The 17,624-nt window shown below is 44.4% G+C and overlaps 1 protein-coding gene across 3 annotated transcripts in view; it reads right to left on the reverse strand.

Moving 5' to 3' along the window:
* The window catches only part of TPST1 (tyrosylprotein sulfotransferase 1), a 117,622-nt gene that overhangs the window by 86,443 nt on the left and 13,555 nt on the right, over positions 1–17,624 (reverse strand). Inside the window, exon 1 of one of the 3 annotated variants that reach the window (XM_040972755.1) lies at positions 12,022–12,362. The exons of the other annotated variants lie outside the window; for them this stretch is intronic. The gene's annotated coding sequence lies outside the window, so the exon portion shown is untranslated. Of the gene's footprint in view, positions 1–12,021; positions 12,363–17,624 lie in introns of those variants that run through there. 3 annotated transcript variants of the gene reach the window in all.

Below are 17,624 nucleotides of genomic sequence, written 5' to 3' on the forward strand. Positions count from 1 at the left end.
CCTGGTGTGGCCACAATGGTCAAAGCTGAGTCAATCCAAAGGCAGGAGCCATGAGCTTCTTCTCGGTCTCCCGTGCGGGTACAGGGTCCCAAGGCTTTGGGCCATCTCCCTGTTTTCCCAGATGAGGAGTAATGACTAATGAGTATGTGATTTTTCTCCTGGGGTTATGAAAACATCCTAAATCTGGATTTTGGAGAATTTTATGGTATGTAGATTACATCTAAACAATACTACTTTTCAACTAGATGGTCCCAACTAAGTACCATTATGCTCAGTGAAATAAGTCAATCCCAAAAGGACAAATACATACGTGCTCTCTAATATAAGGAAACCATCATGCAAAGTGTAAGTTCAATAACCCAATCCAGATGCTTTTTTGGGCTACATCCCAAGTGTTTTGGTATCTTTTATTTCATTTTCGTTTCTTCCAAATACTTCCTTTTCTCTTGTCGAATTCATCTCTGGCTCATGGATTCCATGGTGGCATCATTTTACCCAAGAGACTTTTGTGTTTTCTTGTTGTCACCTATGTGTTGGTTATTCAGTGGCGCATTTTTTTCAACTCAACGGTGCTATAATTATGTTGTTGTTGTTGTTGTTGTTGTGGCTGTTGTCCTAATTCATACCGGTTGTTGACCTTAGTTCGTGGCTTCTCATTTAAGGGAATGTATAGTGACAGAGTAATAGAGACTACCATATCCAGAAGTAGGGATATAACGCAATATGCATCCCTACTTCCAAACCAAAGATGGACTCAATGAAACTGTTGGAAATGTATAGAAAATAGGATGCTGGACTGTCTGACATTGTCTGTACCAGCAATGACGGGGCACACTTAAATAACAGACTAATAGAATCATGAGTCTTTATGAAGGACTATATTATTGTAGCAATGTGGGGAAATTCAGTCAGGGGTGGGATTTTGAGGGGGGCAGAAATCCCAGTCTCTCCAAAACTATATCATAAAATTCAAAATAAAAATTAAAATAAATAAATAAGAACACTGCTTTTTATAAAAGCATGGGGTCCAGCATGATAGCCTAGCAGCTTGCCTTGCACACACCAGGATCACATATGAGCACCAGTTCATGTCCCAGCTGCTCCGCTTCCCATCCAGCTCCTTGCTTGTGGCCTAGGAAAACAGTCGAGGATGGCCCAAAGATTTGGGACCTTACAACTGCGTGGGAGACCCAGATGAGGCTCCTGGCTCCTGGCTTCAGATGAGCAGCTCTGGCTGTTGCGACCACTTGGAGAGTGAAACAGCAGATGGAAGATCTTTCTGTCTCTCTTTCACCCTGTATATCTGACTTTCCAATAAATCTTAAAAAAAAAAAAACACGAAGCATTAAAAGGGATAAAATAAAATATACTGACTACATCAAGTTTCAAAAAGATCATCAAATACAACAATCAAAACATCTTTTTGTTGGGTGAATTTTGGAAAGCTTCAAAATATTCACTGGTAAAACATTATCCAGCCCTAAAAAGGAACAAACTTTTGAAACATGCAAAAACACAGGCAAATCTCAAAGGCTGAGCAGAAAAAGTCAGTTTCAAAATGATTCCATTCATTAAACATTCTCAAAAAGGGAAAATCACACATCAGTGGATGCCAAAGGACTCTAGAACACAAAGTTTTCTGGGATAATCCAGCTGTTCTATTTTGATTATGAACCAGAACAAACATAATCACAGAACTGGGCACCAAGAAAAAAAGTCTATTTTATTTTTTGGTAATTTTTAGAAATTTCGAAAAATTTGAAGAAAACATGAGGGAGGAGGAAGATTGAGGACAGGAAAGAGCCAAGAACAGGAGCTGTGAACCTAAATCTTCCAATTAATAATGTTTCTGATCAAGCATCATTTGGTATTGATAAATTCGATGGTAATAGGAAGACACGAAGTAAAGAGTGAATTTTACTGAGATCTAGGGAAAATGATCCTAGAACACGGCCTCAGACTTGCTATCTGTGAAGACTGAAATAAAATAAAAATTTATTTAAATCTAAAGAAAGCCAACTAAATTAACTTAGTCAAGCAAAGGTAAGAGCTTCTTGGAATATAACAGGTTCTAATCAATGGCTGACTTCCTCTTTAGACAGTCATACAGGAATGACTCCTCTAGCACATTGGATTTGTTTGAAGGGTTGTATAATTCATCTTACATGAGACAAGTAGTCAGTTAAAAAAAAAAACATTTTAAGTGGCAAGCTTTTGATAAAACGTATGCATGACCCTTTAAAAAAATTTTTTTTTATTTTTTTTATTTTTGATGATGATTACATGGCTGACCAGGATGGGAAGGATCAAAGGTTAGGGAAGAGTGGGTGAAATCATTGTTTCCAATTTTGCTATTTCTTCTTGTGTCTGGGGAAAAGGGGCGATATAAAGGGGGAAGCCGCACCCAGCCTCCCCAATGTCCCGGTACCCAGGGATGGGGAAGCGCCACCCAGTATCAGCCCAAGGTCCCGCTGCAATGCATGAACTGAGGGTTCTGACCGAGTGGTTTGGATAGTTCTGAAATGCTGTCGATTTCGCCGATCCAAGGGTGAGGCAATCCTCCCAATGTCCATTGGCTAACAAAGTTGACCTCAAATCTCCATTCACCCAGATTTTTGCTGTCATTATTTGCTGGGGTAGTTGTCCAATTTGCTCTGTTCTCCTTCCTCCGTGACAGTGCCAACTGGGCTGCCATGTGCATCAGGGTCGGCGTCCATTGCCCCACCTTTTTGCCTTGCAGACAGTCCCAAATACCAGGGCCAGGAGACCCGAGCCACACCAGATCCCCCGCACCCAGGGCTCACAAACCCAGCACCCACATCACAGACAGGCCCAAACACCAGGGCCGGGTGACCCGAGCCCCACCAGATCCCCTGCCCCCATGCCAACTAAACTTGCCAACTTCTGATATACGTCAATAAGTGACAGATTTCAACAGGTAACAAATGACTGTTGCAACCTCTTTCCAAAATCACCTTAGCAACAATTTAAAAATCAACTATGCAAAAATAAGATAATTATCTCTCTGAAATCAGAAATATAAAATATAAACCAATCAAAAGTCAATATGACTGAACTCTAAGTTATTAAAGCAACAACCATTATTAACTGATACTCTCTTCCATCTTCTTATTAAAATTCCCAGTTCCATGCACACTCAGTTTTTCCAGTTATACTCTCACAACACAGATCACTTCTGACAGTCGATGCACATGTGTGGCTGGGGGGTTTCCCTTACACACCAAATAAGTGATCAGTTCTGTAGTAGCAGACATCAGCTGAATGCTTTTCCATTCACTCTAAATTGGACACTACCTTCCTGGAGACCATGTCCGATTCCACAAACTGAGAACAGTGAATCCCACCAGAATGCCCAGCTGCACCCCCTCACCCCTTTACTTCAGATGCCAATCTCCAGCCATGGGTTATTTACCAATGCTTTGGACCAACTAGCTCCAAAACAAGGTTCCCACAACCCTCCTTCAAGTTCCACTAATTTGCTAAGAGTTGCTCACGGAACTCAGGAAACACAGCTGTGGTTCATTACAAAGAATAACAAAGGATACACAGGGGTGAGGCAGATGCACATGGGAAGGGGTATGGAGCTTTCATGCATTCTCCGGGCTCATCACCACCCAGGGACTTGTACATGTCTGGCTGTCCTTTGAGGGGCATACATGGCAACACTATCACATAAGCATGACTTAAGCATGGCCAACTCTATAAACAGCCTAAGTTGCCATGCGCTTAGCTGACTGTTACATTGCTGGGAGAAAAGCAGCCAGGAGCTGGCAAGCTTCCTGGACCTGGTTAATGCCAACTCTGTGTTAACTATATTAGTATGCCTACTCTAAAATAGTTTTAGTTGCCTATTCTAAAAAAAAAAAAATTGGGGGAAAACGTGGCAGAGTGCCTGCTATGCCACTGTTGGCACATACCAGCCAAGGCTAATCACTGCAACCGCAGCCGCCACAAGCCTGTAGGGGGGTTTGCAATGCTAGGAGGTGGGGGACTGGGGATGGGTCAGAATGGGGGCTATGAAGGGCTTGTTGGACAAGTATAAAACGCTTTCTGGGGGCTTGCATGGACCGGGCCACTGCACCCACATGTAACAGTGCGAGCTAAGACAAAGCAGATCAGAAGGGGGAATTAGAGGACCTCCCTGGATTAGGCCAAAGCACCTGCCTGTATGCACAAGAGACAGGGCTGGGGCCCAGCATGGTAGCCTAGTGGCTAAAGGCCTCGCCTTGAATGCACCGAGATCCCATATGGGCACCAGTTCTAATCCCATCCAGCTCCCTGCTTGTGGCCTGAGAAAGCAGTGTAAGATAGCCCAAAGACTTGGGACCCTATACCCAAGTGGGAGACCCAGAAGAGGTTCCTGGCTTCTGGTTTTGGATTGGTGCAGCTCCAGTCACTGATGCCACTTGAGGAGTGAATCACTGGACGGAAGATCTTCCTCTCTATATCCCTTTCTCTCTGTATATCTGATTTTCTAATAAAAATAAATCTTAAAAAAAAGAGCCAGAGCTGATGGTAGACCAGACCAGTCTAGGTCACAGCACCTTCCAGTAATCACAAGAGCCATGACTGGGGAGCTAGTCTCGAAGGGATTCTTTGGGGCTACCCCAACTAGGCTAGACCAGGCTGTGTCAGTCTAGGCGGCAGGACCTATTGGCATGTGTGAGAGCCAGGCCTGGGGGTGGGCCTGTGAATGGTCCTCAGAGGTCTCCCCAGATAAGTTACAGCACCCGTCAGAACAAGAATGATCCAGGTTTGGGAGTGGACCAGGCTAAGCCATGTGCCTGCTGGCACAAATAGAGGCTGGAACTGGACATGTCCCTGATTAGGGGTTTGGGTGGCGGGGTGGGATGTCCCCTGACCAAGCTGCAACAGCCACCAGCACACGTAAGGCTGGGTCTGGGAGTGTACCTGGAAGGTGTATTCAGGCGTTTCTGACTAGGTTGCAGCACCTATTGGTACAAGTAACTACCAGGTCTGAGAGCAGACTGGGCCAGGCTACAGCACCCACCAGTGTGCACAAAAGAGCCTGGTTTGAGGGTGGGGCAGGCCAGGCCATAGCACAAGTCAGTTCACACAGGAACTGGGGCTGAGGGATGGCTAGGTCAGGCTGGACTGCAGCACCCAATAGCATGTACAGAGGCCGGATCTGGCTCTGTCTGGTCGGAGTTATGGGCTGCATCAACTGCCAGCACGCATGTGCCAGAGCTGGGATGCTGTAGCACTCACCAGCACACTTAAAAGCTGGTTCTGGGGGGGAGGGGCATAGGAGGGGGGACTCCCCAGTGCCTATAAAACTGTATCACATAATACAATGTTAATAACAATTTAAAAAAAGGAAAAAAAAAAAAAAAGCTGGTTCTGGGGGCGAGTCTGGAATGGGCCCTCAGGGATCTCCCAACCAGGCCATTAAAAGAATTGGGTCGGTCTCATGCCTGGATCCCATATGCCCGCCATCATGGGCACATGGTGACCCGGGCTTGGGCCTGCCGCGGTTCCAGGGCTGCTTCCTTCGGGGTGAGTACACTGACCGAGGGGGTAGGTCTCTGGAGCCTGGCTAGGCAGGCCCACCCACTGCTCTCATTGGGTGGCGGACAGGATTGGGGTGGAGCGCGACCTTGGGCCTGGGAGCTTACACCGTGGCCTCTCAGCAGCGGGTGGGTCCTGGGACAGGGCGTCTCATGCCTGGATCCCATGCGCCCGCCATCATGGGCACATGGTGACCCGGGCTTGGGCGACCAGGGCGCCTTTTTGGTGCCAGGCTTTGTTTGCTGGCCGCCCGGCAGGGGAGCCCTGGGATTTTGGTGGTTTGAATTGCTGCTTATGTGGCTCCACATTGAACCCGAGGTGTTTATGCGAGTTGAATACATCCCAAAGTTTCCCAATGACAGTTCCTCTTCCTTTAAAGAAGGTGTTACCACTTAGCAATGCTGACCACCAAATACCAGTTCATGCTAAAGCTTTGGCATGGGTCTTGTCCAGTAGACACACTAACTGGATTAAGGCTACCGCCAAGGAGCACGTGGGCTGGAATGGGGGCTGCGTTCTGATCAGGTAACAGTGAAATCCCCCTTGGCACAAATGTGGACTTGGACTGGACGCACTAGGCTGGACCAGACCCCAGCACTGTCTGGTGCTCCTGGAGGACCAGGATAGAAGTGGGACGGATTATGCTAGGTCGCAACCCCTACTGAACCATGTGTGAGCCATATGTGGGAATAGACTGGACGAGCCATGGCTGGGCTGAAATATCCAACAACAAGAACCAGCTTGGGTCGAAAGCTAGTCAGGAACTGGGCTAGGGCTGGCTCATGGACCCACTGGCATGCGCAAAATCCGGCACTGGGAGAGGTTCTGATGGAGGAGCCTGGGCAACTCCTCTGGCAGGACACAGACCCCACGGGTAAGTGCAAGAAGCATGAATGGAAACAGCCCAGAGGAGGCCACAAGAAGTTTCCCACTGGCAAACATTAGGCATGGATTGGGGGCAGACCAGGCTAATCAGTTAACATCATCACTGGCAAATCCAAGCACCAGAACAGAGTAAGGGTCGAGCCAGGTTTGGTTACGATAAAAACCAGTCCACACTATAGAATGCCAGGAGGAGGTTGACTGTGCCGGATGTGACTGCAGTGCCCATCCAGCACATGTGAGAAACAGGAGGGGAGGGGACAGAGCCAGCGGGGGAATAAGGGGAGGTTCCCCTGCTGGACAGCTACTCTCACTGGAGAGCATGAACTGGGATGGGGGCAGACCAGACTAAGCAGGGCTACCACACCTGTGCGCCTCATGTGGACTAGACCAGGGAAAAGCCAGGAGGGGTTGATTGTTCCTATGGGTGCAACCTACAATTAGAATGGGAGAGGGCTGTTTGGGCATAGTCGTAGCATCAGCTGGCAGAAACTGGCACTGGGGGCTAATCCTGTCAAGTTAAACTGAAGAACCACCTGGAAAGTGCACAATCCGGGAGTGAGAGACCTGGGAGGGAAATAGTGGGTTCCCCCCTCTTGGGTTACCACTGCCACGGGAAGGCACGAGAACTAGGACAGGGGCTGGGGTAGCTAGACAGAGAGGCACTCAACCACACCCGTGAAGGTTTGACTGTTGAGCTGGGTAGATGGATCCAAGCTTCAATGCCATTTGCCATGTACGAGAACCAGGGGGGATGTGGGTCAGATTGGACTGGTCTGCCACACATACTGGCAAACCAGGGTAGGGGGTTGGCCTGGTGGGGGTTATTGTGGGCCGTTCTCATCAGGATGCAGCTCCCACTGGTATAGGTGAAGACCAAGAATGTGCTGTGCAGAACCAGGCTGGACTGCAACGCCCATTGGTTCCAGCAGAAGGCGGGGCTGAAAAACAGAACCAACCCAGCAATTGCAACTACCAGCTGACCGGGTGATGGACTGTGCTGGGCCCTGTGCTTGCTGGTGCATACGAGTATCTGGCCTGGGAACACCTCAGACGAAGTTTCTTTGGGGATCACCCCAATTGAAATGCCAGACTCAGAACCCTAACCATGAAGGGACAGAAGATGGAACAAGTTAATCAACCACCTCAGCTATAGATTGGCAACAAAATACCGGGCAAACAGAGACGCTATAATGGACAATGTCAATTAATGGATTTTTCAACAACCTCATTGTGTTTGGAGAAGCAAGATTGGCAGCAATTTCAAAACTGGTGACCTATTGAAACCACTTCAACGAGTATCTCGGAGCATGCCCCACATGCGGGACTTGGGGTGGGTGGGAAACCGGGTGGGGCTTCTCCCTCAATATCCCCCTCTACCTCAGCTATATGAAGGAAACAATATGGAAATAATAGTCTTACCCACTTTCCTGTAGCCCTTGACCCTTTATGCACAAATTAACCATGTAAAGATTGTTAAAATAAAAAATATTGAAAAAAAAAAAAAGAATTGGGTCTTGGCACAGGCCAAGCCAGGCTGCAGTAGCCACTGCACACATGGGGGCTTGGTCTAGGCTTCTTGGAGATCACCCCAACTAGGCTGAAACACCTACCAGTGCATGTGAGGGTAGGTGTGGGGGAAGGCCAGGTTAGGCTGAGCTGCAGTACTTGCTAGTATACGGTGAGAGGTGGATCTGTGGATCAATTCAGTAAGTGCTCTTAGAAGTTGGCCCAGTGGGTCCATTCCACCCTCTCCCCAACATCAAGGACCCAGACATCTGAACTGGTCTTGGAACACATGTTGTGGGACTGGGACAAACCCATTGCTGATTCTGTGTAAGGAGAGGCAATATGCTGGGATGCACAGAAAAGACAAGGCAGTCGGCCTCTCTTGATTCTACAGAGCAACTGGAGTGCATTAATTACCAAAAGATGGAAAGAAGAGCATACTGAATAACGCTACAGACCAAATTCTCCATCAAGCTTCTATAGACATACCGAAATAAGACAGCCAGCAAGTACATGAAGTGGTATCTCATACCTGGTGCAACGAAGCCAACATCAGCTCAGAACAATCAAGACTACTCAAGTAATCCCTCAGGACATCCTTCTCCCCTTTTGGGTCCCTGGGAGGAAATCAGGCGACCACCTTTCACTGATATTATCTGGTAGCAAGGAGGAACTCAATACCTCCCCTTCCTCCCCCCACTCCTCCCTACAGTCACAGGAGGAAAGGTGGGGTCTTTTCCCTCACCCACCTCCCACTCCATCTTTTCTCATACCATGCATAGGTCTGCAATCCCCTTACCTATGTAACAAACATTTTTAAACAAATACATTTAAATTTTTAAAAACATGATCGGACCAAAGGAAACTATGATCTCATGCTAACAGGACTGAGTGAGGAATCCAGCAAGACCATTCTGTCCAGATTCTTCTTGGTCTCTCTCTAGGACAAAATCCCTTCTGAAACGAGGGCCTTTTAAAAATTAGTTTATTTTAAATTTTCATTATTTTTAATGAGGGTCTTATGATTAGGCAATTTCTTTATGGCCAGCTCCAAAACAGAAAGACAAAGGGGTACTGTATTAGAAATAATTCCAGTTTCTATTACCTGCCTTTGGAAGAAAATGGAACAGCAAGAAATGCAAGGAAAGAGATTTTGTTTTCCGAGGCCTGTTTCTGAGATCTGCAGTGGTCCAACGTTATTATAACAAGTGGCTGTTTTTACTTTCACTGTTCCAAATCTGTTCTGTAAGTGTTTCAGGAAGAACAAAAGGCCAAATACTTTAACCTTACTATTCCGGTCAGTTAAGAAATAATTAAGGGCCACAGGAATTATGAACCAGAAATCATGAATGAAAACCAAATATATATATATATATATCCTAACAACACACCAGTAAATTATAGAAGACTAAAACTGTAAGCATGTTTTAATGTACTTCCTTGTGCAAAAACATACATGTGAATAATTTTAATGATTGCATAATACTTCACTGTAAGGAGCTACCGATGTTTCTTTGACTAATTCTCTATTACTTACTTATTTTAAACTTTTCATCACTATAAACAATAGTGATATTCTTATATGTACAAATATCTTTGCACACATGGTTATTTTCTTCAGGTATGTTTTAAGAAGAATTGCTAAGTCAGAAAGCTTACGTGCTTGTCTACAGAGTAATACATAACTATCTCATGTCTTTATACACACACACACACACAGACACACAGACACACACACACACACATATATATACAGGTATCTATCCAAATCTGACAAAACTTATGATCCTACCTCCAAAATACAGCCAGAATCTGACCCTAACTCAACACATGCACTTCCCAGCAGGAGCATCTCCCATCATGATCACAGACAGGTAACATTACATCTTGCCACTCTTGTCTCCACAGTTCATTCTCAACTCAGCAGCTAGAACAGTCTTTGCAATTATTTATTTTTAAAGATGTATTTTATCTATTTGAAAGGCAGAGAAACAGAGAGGAAAAAAAAATAGAAACCTGATACCTACTGACTCAATTCCCAAATGGTCACAATGACCAAGGCTGGACCAGGCTGAAGCCAGGAACTGAAACTGGCCTCTTCTAGCAGGCCAGCTTCACAGGTAGCAGTTTAATTTTGCCTGCCACAATGCCAGCCCCCAGAGAGGTCCTTTCAAAATGTAAGAATTACGTCATCGCTCTACTCAAAGCCCAGTTGTTGTTTTTGTGGGTTATTTTTTTTTTCCCAAAATGATCTTCAAAAGGCTTATTTTAAAACATCAGATACTACATCCATGTTAAATTTCCCTCCCTTTCTTTTTGTGTTTCTATGAAGAAATTCCTAAGGGCATGCCAAAGTAGCGCTGATTAAAGTCAGGCTAATATGATCATTATCTCCGAAACAGTAGTTTGTTGTCCAAAGTAATGTAATTGAAAAGACATCTTTTAACCTTAGAGGTTTCATAAGGACTCTAATGCAGGCAACTCTTTCTTACCTGGAGATAATTTAAGGGGAAACAAAAACCTTACAACACATACAATCACTTGTCAGTTGTCAACTGACATAATTTTTAAGCTTTTTTCCTTAAGTTTCACTTCTCCTGTATTTTAAACACAGACTCCTCTCCTATATTTGAAGGGAAAAATATATTCTACATCTCTCTCAAGATGTTTGAAAGCAAATAAACAAGATAGTGACCAAAGTCTTTATAAGAGACAAAAGAAAGAAAAAGGGATTTTGAGGCCACATGCAGGGAGCTGGATGGAGCTGGATGGGAAGTGGAGCTGCCGGGATTAGAACCAGCGCCCATATGGGATCCCAACACGTTCAAGGCAAGGACTTTAGCCGCTAGGCCACGCCTCCGGGCCCTCTTCTCTACTTTTCTCAAAGCTTGTAGAGTCCAATTTCTTCTCTCTGAAAGTCTGTTCACTTGCAAAACTGCAGAACCATACAGCACCAGAGCAGAGAGGGGCCTTTAAAATTTTTTAAATTTTACTGCTAATATTGTCTACATAGTTGGAAAGAATGCATGCTTACATGGGTGTCTGCCCAGGGTGGGTAAGGCTCAGGCACGGAGAAAGGGGGGGTTGTCTCTCCCTGCTTATCAAACTGCATCAGCCCCTGGGGATGGGGGACAGTCATGTGACGATTCCTTAGAGGCTGATGTGACGAAGAGTGTCCTGGGATGTGACTTGAGTGGTTCTGACAGCCCTGAGAAGTTGTTGGTTTAGTTGCTCCAGGGTTGAAAAAAAATCTTTCAAAAGTATGTTGGTTGGCAAAGTCCACATTAGTATATCCACCGACTTAGCAAGATGCTTAGAAAGTTTGGCCAGGAGAATTGTCCAACCTGCTCCTTTAAGTCATCAAGCTGCAGCATTCTTATTTCACAGATATACAGATGGAGGGTTGTGGGTATTTTGCTTATTCCAAGTGTCTCAGATCCAGAGATGTTTTATGTTTCAGGTCACAGCACACACTGAGACTCTAAAAGCATCCATTTACCTAACCAACTGAAAATATTCTTCTCCAGAAGACAGACTCTGAAACTTGAGGTTGCTATTCCCTCTTTGATACATATTCTCCTCACATTTTGGAGAAGAGACAGCCTTTGATTTAAAGAAACACAATAAAGAAAAGTCTGGCCTTTACCCTTGCATTTGCCTGCTGTGTGCAAGCACCAACATAAACACACCACGGGCTTCGTCCCATCACCTTGAACTCCACTGCACAGCATTTTCAGCTGAGTAGTATCAATATTTTCTCAGCTGGGACATTGAAAGAGCTGAAGCTGAGTTAGAAAGGAACACTGGAATGCTTAACAACTCTCTTATCTCTGGGGAAAAACAGTGTTGAACGTGGCAATAAACATATCTGAGAAATTCACTATTAATAAGATTATTCTTTCCCAGCAAGCCAAACAAAAGAGACTCCCAAAAATAAGGCTTTAGAGACGAAGACAGGGCTGACTTCACATTTCTATACTTAGATCTCTGCATATTATATACAGATTTGCTATTCAAAAACGGCGTCTTGAGGTAGTCACTTGGCCAAGCAGTTAAGACGCCAGTTGCGTCACTCCTTACCAAGGTGCACAGGCTGGCCTGCTTCCGGCTTCTGACTCCAGCCTGCTGCCAGTGCAGACCCTGGGAAACAGCAGCTGATGGTCACGCAGTTGGGTCTCTGACTTCACGTGGGAGACCTGGACCAAGTTTCCCAGCTTCCAGCTTCAGTTTTGATGCAGCGTTGGCCACTAAGGGCTTGTGAGAAATGAACTGACAGACGGGCGCAGAGGGGAAGTGATCCATCTCTCTGCCTCTTGAATAAAGTATGTTACAAACCATTAACCATTATCACCCTAATCACCTATGTAAAAACTCATCAAAAATAAAAATGATTATTGGGAAAAAAAAAAGAAACAGCATCAAACAGGGAACAACGTGGGGCAGGTTAGGCCATAGCTTGCAGTGCCAGCACCACCCCTCCATCAGAATACCAGTGTAAGTACCAGCTGCTCTGTTTCCAATCTAGTTTCCTGCTAACATGCCAAGGACGGCACCAGAAGACGTACCAATTACTTGGGCTCCTGCTACACATGTGGGAGAACAGGATAAACTTTCCAGCTTCAGTTGGGACCCTGCAACCTCATGGGAGACCCAGAAGAAGCTCTTGGCTCCTGTCTTCAGAATGAACCAGTGGATAGAAGATCTTTCACTCTGTCTTCACATTTCATATCTCCCTTTCCAATAAAAATAAATAAATCTAAAAAAAAAAAGTCCTCACATTTGGTTTCTGGCTTCTACCTGGTCCAGAACTGGCTACTGAGACCTTTTGGGAAATGAAAGAGCAGATAAAAGAGCCCCCTTTTTTTTTCTCTTTGTAGCTTTCTACCTTTCAAAGAAATAAATCATTTTTAAAAGACAGCATCAGTTAACAAAGGCAGAAGTATACAAGTGCACTTCAGAGTTTGTGGAAAATAGAATGAAAAAAAATGTGTATTTTGGTGCAAAAAAAATTGAGATCATATATAATGTATACAAAACACATTTTCCATCAAGTTTTTGAGGATCGTGCACAGAAGTCAGCCATGCTCAAGCCCTGAGGCATAAACATGGCCCAGGCACCTGTACGTCTGAGCCCATTCAGCTCACCTTTAATTGCAATCAGGAAAACAGCCATGTTTCACAGCCAAAGAGATGCTGGAGAACTGTGGGAGCAAAAGATAAATTACAGGACTATAAAGATCCTCTAGAAAACCTGCCTCCCTTGGTTAATCATTAACTCTTTCCCAGGGCCATTTATGATGTCAACTAAGGTGGCAAATAGCAACAATCAATGTTGTTTTATCTGCTATCTAAAGTTCAGTTTTATAGCTGGTTTCTCCTTTTACTCTCACCTTGCTACCAAAAGGAAAAATAACATCATAGCCTCAAACTTGCGGAGGAATAAGCATTTGGAAGTTCATTTTGAAAAAACACAGTTCTGTCCTTCAGCAGGAAGTTTAAATCAGCAGAGGCCATAAACGAACCTCTGTTACTCAGGAACATCTTTTCCCAATTACACTTCGGGGGCTTGCACAAAATCCACTGACAACGAACAGCAAATGGCAAGGATGCGGTAACACCACTGACAATCTTTGAAAGTCAGCTAGGAATTGTCTGATTCTGAATTAGTTAATTTGAAAAGCAGCGTGATAGAACGGGGTGGGAGAGAGAAGAGCCACTGGTTCACATCTCAAAAAGTAGTAAGAGCCAGGTCCCACCCAGGCCGACGCCAGGAGCCAGGAACCTATCCTGAACCAAAAAGGGTAGCAGGAGCCGAAGTACTTCGGGTACCATCTGCTGCTTTCCCGGGCACATTAGCAGGGAGCTGAGCTGGAAGCAGAGCAGCCAGGATGCGAACCAGCACTCCTGTATGGGATGCCAGAGTCACAAGCAGGGCTTAACTCACTGCCCTGCGATGCCTAGTCTTGGGATTCACGTTCAAGGAAAAACACGCTGCAACAAACCTCACAGTCAGGAAGAAAAAGAGCTTTTCAAATACTAAAAATCAAGTCTAATCCCAAGTATAAACATGGAAACAACACCATGATCAAACTCAAACACAACTGTTAAAAATTCAAACTGAATCCAATGCCTGGGATTTGCTTCAAAAGCATCTGTAAGCAGACAGGAAAGCGAAGATTAGAAATGAGACTGCAGTGAGTCTGCTTGTGGCCTGGGAAAGGAGTAGAGGACGGCCCAAAGCCTTGGGACGCTGCACCTTAGTGGGAACCCAGAGGAATCTCCTGGCTCCTGGCTTCGGATTGGTTCTGCTCCAGCTGTTGCAGCCACTTGAGGAGTGAATCAGTGGATGAGAGATCCTCTCTGTCTCTCTTCCTCTCTGTCTATCTGGCATTCCAATAAAAATAAATAAATCAAAAAGACAAAAAAGCTTAAAAAGAAATTGGGTGATAGTTCAGTGTTCATCTGGAGTATACTTGGAGTTTCACATAATAAAGAGTTGAAATTACAATCACAGGCCCAGCATGATGGTTCAATGGGCTAATCCTCTGTCCTGCTTGCGCTGGGATCCCATATGGGTGACAGTGTCCCAGCTGCTCCGCTTCCCATCCAAATCCCTGCTTGTGGCCTGGGAAAGCAATGAAGGATGGCCCAAAGCCTTGGGACCCTGCACTATGTAGGAAACTCAGAAGAAGCTCCTGGCTCCTGGCTTCAGATTGGCTCAGTTTCAGCCACTGAGGCTATTTATGGACTGAACCAGCAAATGGAAGATCTTCCTTCTCTCTGTAAATTCACTTTTCTAATTAAAATAAATAAATCTTTTTAAAAAAAATCATAAGTTTAAGTTACCAAGCTATAACCTTCTCAGGCCTATAAATTAGAGGTGACTGTTGCTAACACATTTCTCATAAATTCTTCAAGCTTATGTTTATAATCTATTTAAACCAACCATGATAAGGAGCACAAAGGAAAGAAGCAATTTCGTAACCTTTAGAATTAAAAGTAACTACAAGGGCCCAGGCACAGTAGCCTAGCAGCTAGAGTCCTCACCGTGCACACGCCGGGATCCCATATGGGCACCAGTTTGTATCCCAGCAGCCCCATTTCCCATCCAGCTCCCTGCCTGTGACCTTGGAAAGCAGGAAAGGACGGCCCAAAGCCTTGGAACCCTGCACCCATGCAGGAGACCTGGAAGAGTCTCTGGACTCCTGGCATCAGATTGGCTGAGCTCTGGCCGTTGCAGCCGCTTGGGGAGTGAATCATGGGACGGAGGATCTTTTTGTCTCTCCTCTCTATATATCTGACTTTGCAATGAAAAATTTAAAAATCTTTTTTAAAAAAGTAACTACAAAAGAACAAAAAGTCCAGAAAACAGTGTTTTACTGTTTAATGTAAAACAAACCTAGCATAAAGTTAGAGGATTTGAGCAACAGAGAAGGGGGAGAGATAAGCTAACCACTCGCTCACTCCCTAAACGGCCATGACAGCCAGATCTGGGGCAAGCTGAAGCCAGGAGTCAGGAGCTCCACCCAGACTTCCCACATAGGTAGCAGGTGCCCAAATACCATTTTCTACTGCTTTTCCAGGCACGTGGATGAGCTGGATGCAGATGAGTTGGGACTCAAACCAGTACTCTGATATGGGAGGGTCTCACAAGCAGCCCTAACCCACCATGTGATTGCTTCTGTGCTGTGCTTTTTCCTTTCAAAGAAAAGGAAAGAGAGAGAGAGAGAGAAGGAGAGAGTGATTGAGAGAGAGTAAAGTCTTCCATCTGCTGGTCCCTTCCCCACGGGGCTGCCAAGAGCGGGGCTGGGCCAGGCTGCAGCCAAGGGCCTGGAGCCTCACCTGAGTCTCCTATGCGGGTGGCAGAGGCCGAAGCACTGGGCTTAGCCTCCTCTGCTCTCCCACGCAGGGAGCTGGATGGGCAGTAAGGTATGGTAACAGCCTGACTCACCATACCACAGTGCTGCCCTGCTCCGCTTCCCCCGCACCTTTTGGACACATCTCTTTGATGAACCTTTCACTGAATGTTCTTTTCCAATCCTCTTCCCCCTCCTCCCCTGAAAAAAAAATCTATTTTTCCTTCTTCTCTAACTTCGATGCGCTTGGTAAAAGCGTTTTGGTTTACACATGTAATACTATATAGTGGTTGATTTACCCTAGTGGACTATAAACTCTTGTAAAGCATAAATAAAAACTCATTCATTAAGTAGTATGCAGTAAATTCAGTGTCTGGTGGGTAAACAAATACTATATTAAATTTAAGAAAAGAATATGGAATTCAGAGGTGAAGAAGCAGACAAATCTCTATAAAAATATGATTAAAACGCCTGTAAACTCTGAAACAAAGAAAATATATATATTAAAAAGTTATCTATTTTCATTGGAAAGGCAAATTTACAGAAAGAAGGAGAGACACAAAGATCTTCCATCTGCTGGCTTACTCCACAAATGGCCATAGAGGCCAGGGCTGAAACAATCTAAAGCCAGGAGCCAGGAGCCTCTTCCGGGTCTCCCACACAGGTACAGGATCCCAAGGCTTTGGGCCGTCCTCCACTGCTTTTCCAGGCCACAAGCAGGGGGCTGGATTGGAAGTGGAGCAGATGGGAAATGAACTGGCACACATATGGGATGCCGGAGTTTAGAAATGAAAGATCAGCCAGCAGAGTCATCGTGCTGGCCCAAAAAACAAAGCAAATACTTAACAAATAAACAAAACAAAAAAACCCCACAGGGAACAACAATTAAATAAAAACCAAATAACCTAGAAATATTAAAAAATATATATGATTTTAATCATTATCCCAACTGTATTTTTTAATTCACAAAACTATTCTAGAATTCAGAGCAGGAAGGAAAAAAGGTCTTTCCCAAGTCTTTGGGGAGAAATAATAAGATAGTAACAAAAACACCTTAACTGATTGATACACCAGCAGTAGTAATAAGTGGGACAAAACAGAAAGCTCATAAAAAAGTGTTAATTATGTTTACAATTTTACTATGTTTCCAAAGCGAACCACAAAATGGTGATTATCTCATTGATGGTGCCATGTTCTCCCATTTACTTTCCTGGCACTGTCTATAACTACAGCGTCATGATCCAGCAGAAGGATGGGCTGGCGACTGCTGTTGAACGACTATGCCATTGTAACAACATAGGGAAAATCAGTGTGTTCGAAGCGGGGATGGAGAGGGGGTGAGGAAATCCCTGGCCAATAGAACTATGCCATGAGAATTTAAAAAAAAATTTTTTTTAATAAAAAATAAATAAAATAGGCAACTGCTAGCACACTGGATACAGCTAAACACAAATTTGGCGTTAACCAGGTTCAGAATGCCCATCGGCTACTGGCTGCTTTTCTCCCGGCCTAGACAGTTGCCTACAGCTAGGATGCAAATATACTTATACCATCGCCATGTTGAAGGCATTTCAATGATTTTCTACTTCTATCAGAAAAATAATATTTATAATATAATATATATGATATAATTATAATATATGAAATATAAATATTTATAAATATTATAAACATATTATATATTTTGTTTTTCTGATAGAAGTATATATATATATATATATATATATCATCACACTCCAGCCCCAACTGTTGTCTGTCCCTCAGCTTCTTTTTTTTTTTCCATAATTTATGGAACAGTATTTCTTTTTTTTTTTTAATTTTTATTGA

The sequence above is a fragment of the Ochotona curzoniae genome, unplaced genomic scaffold (genome assembly GCF_017591425.1).
Source record: "Ochotona curzoniae isolate NIBS_2020 unplaced genomic scaffold, NIBS_Ocur_1.0 contig_2321, whole genome shotgun sequence".
NCBI lineage: Eukaryota > Metazoa > Chordata > Mammalia > Lagomorpha > Ochotonidae > Ochotona > Ochotona curzoniae.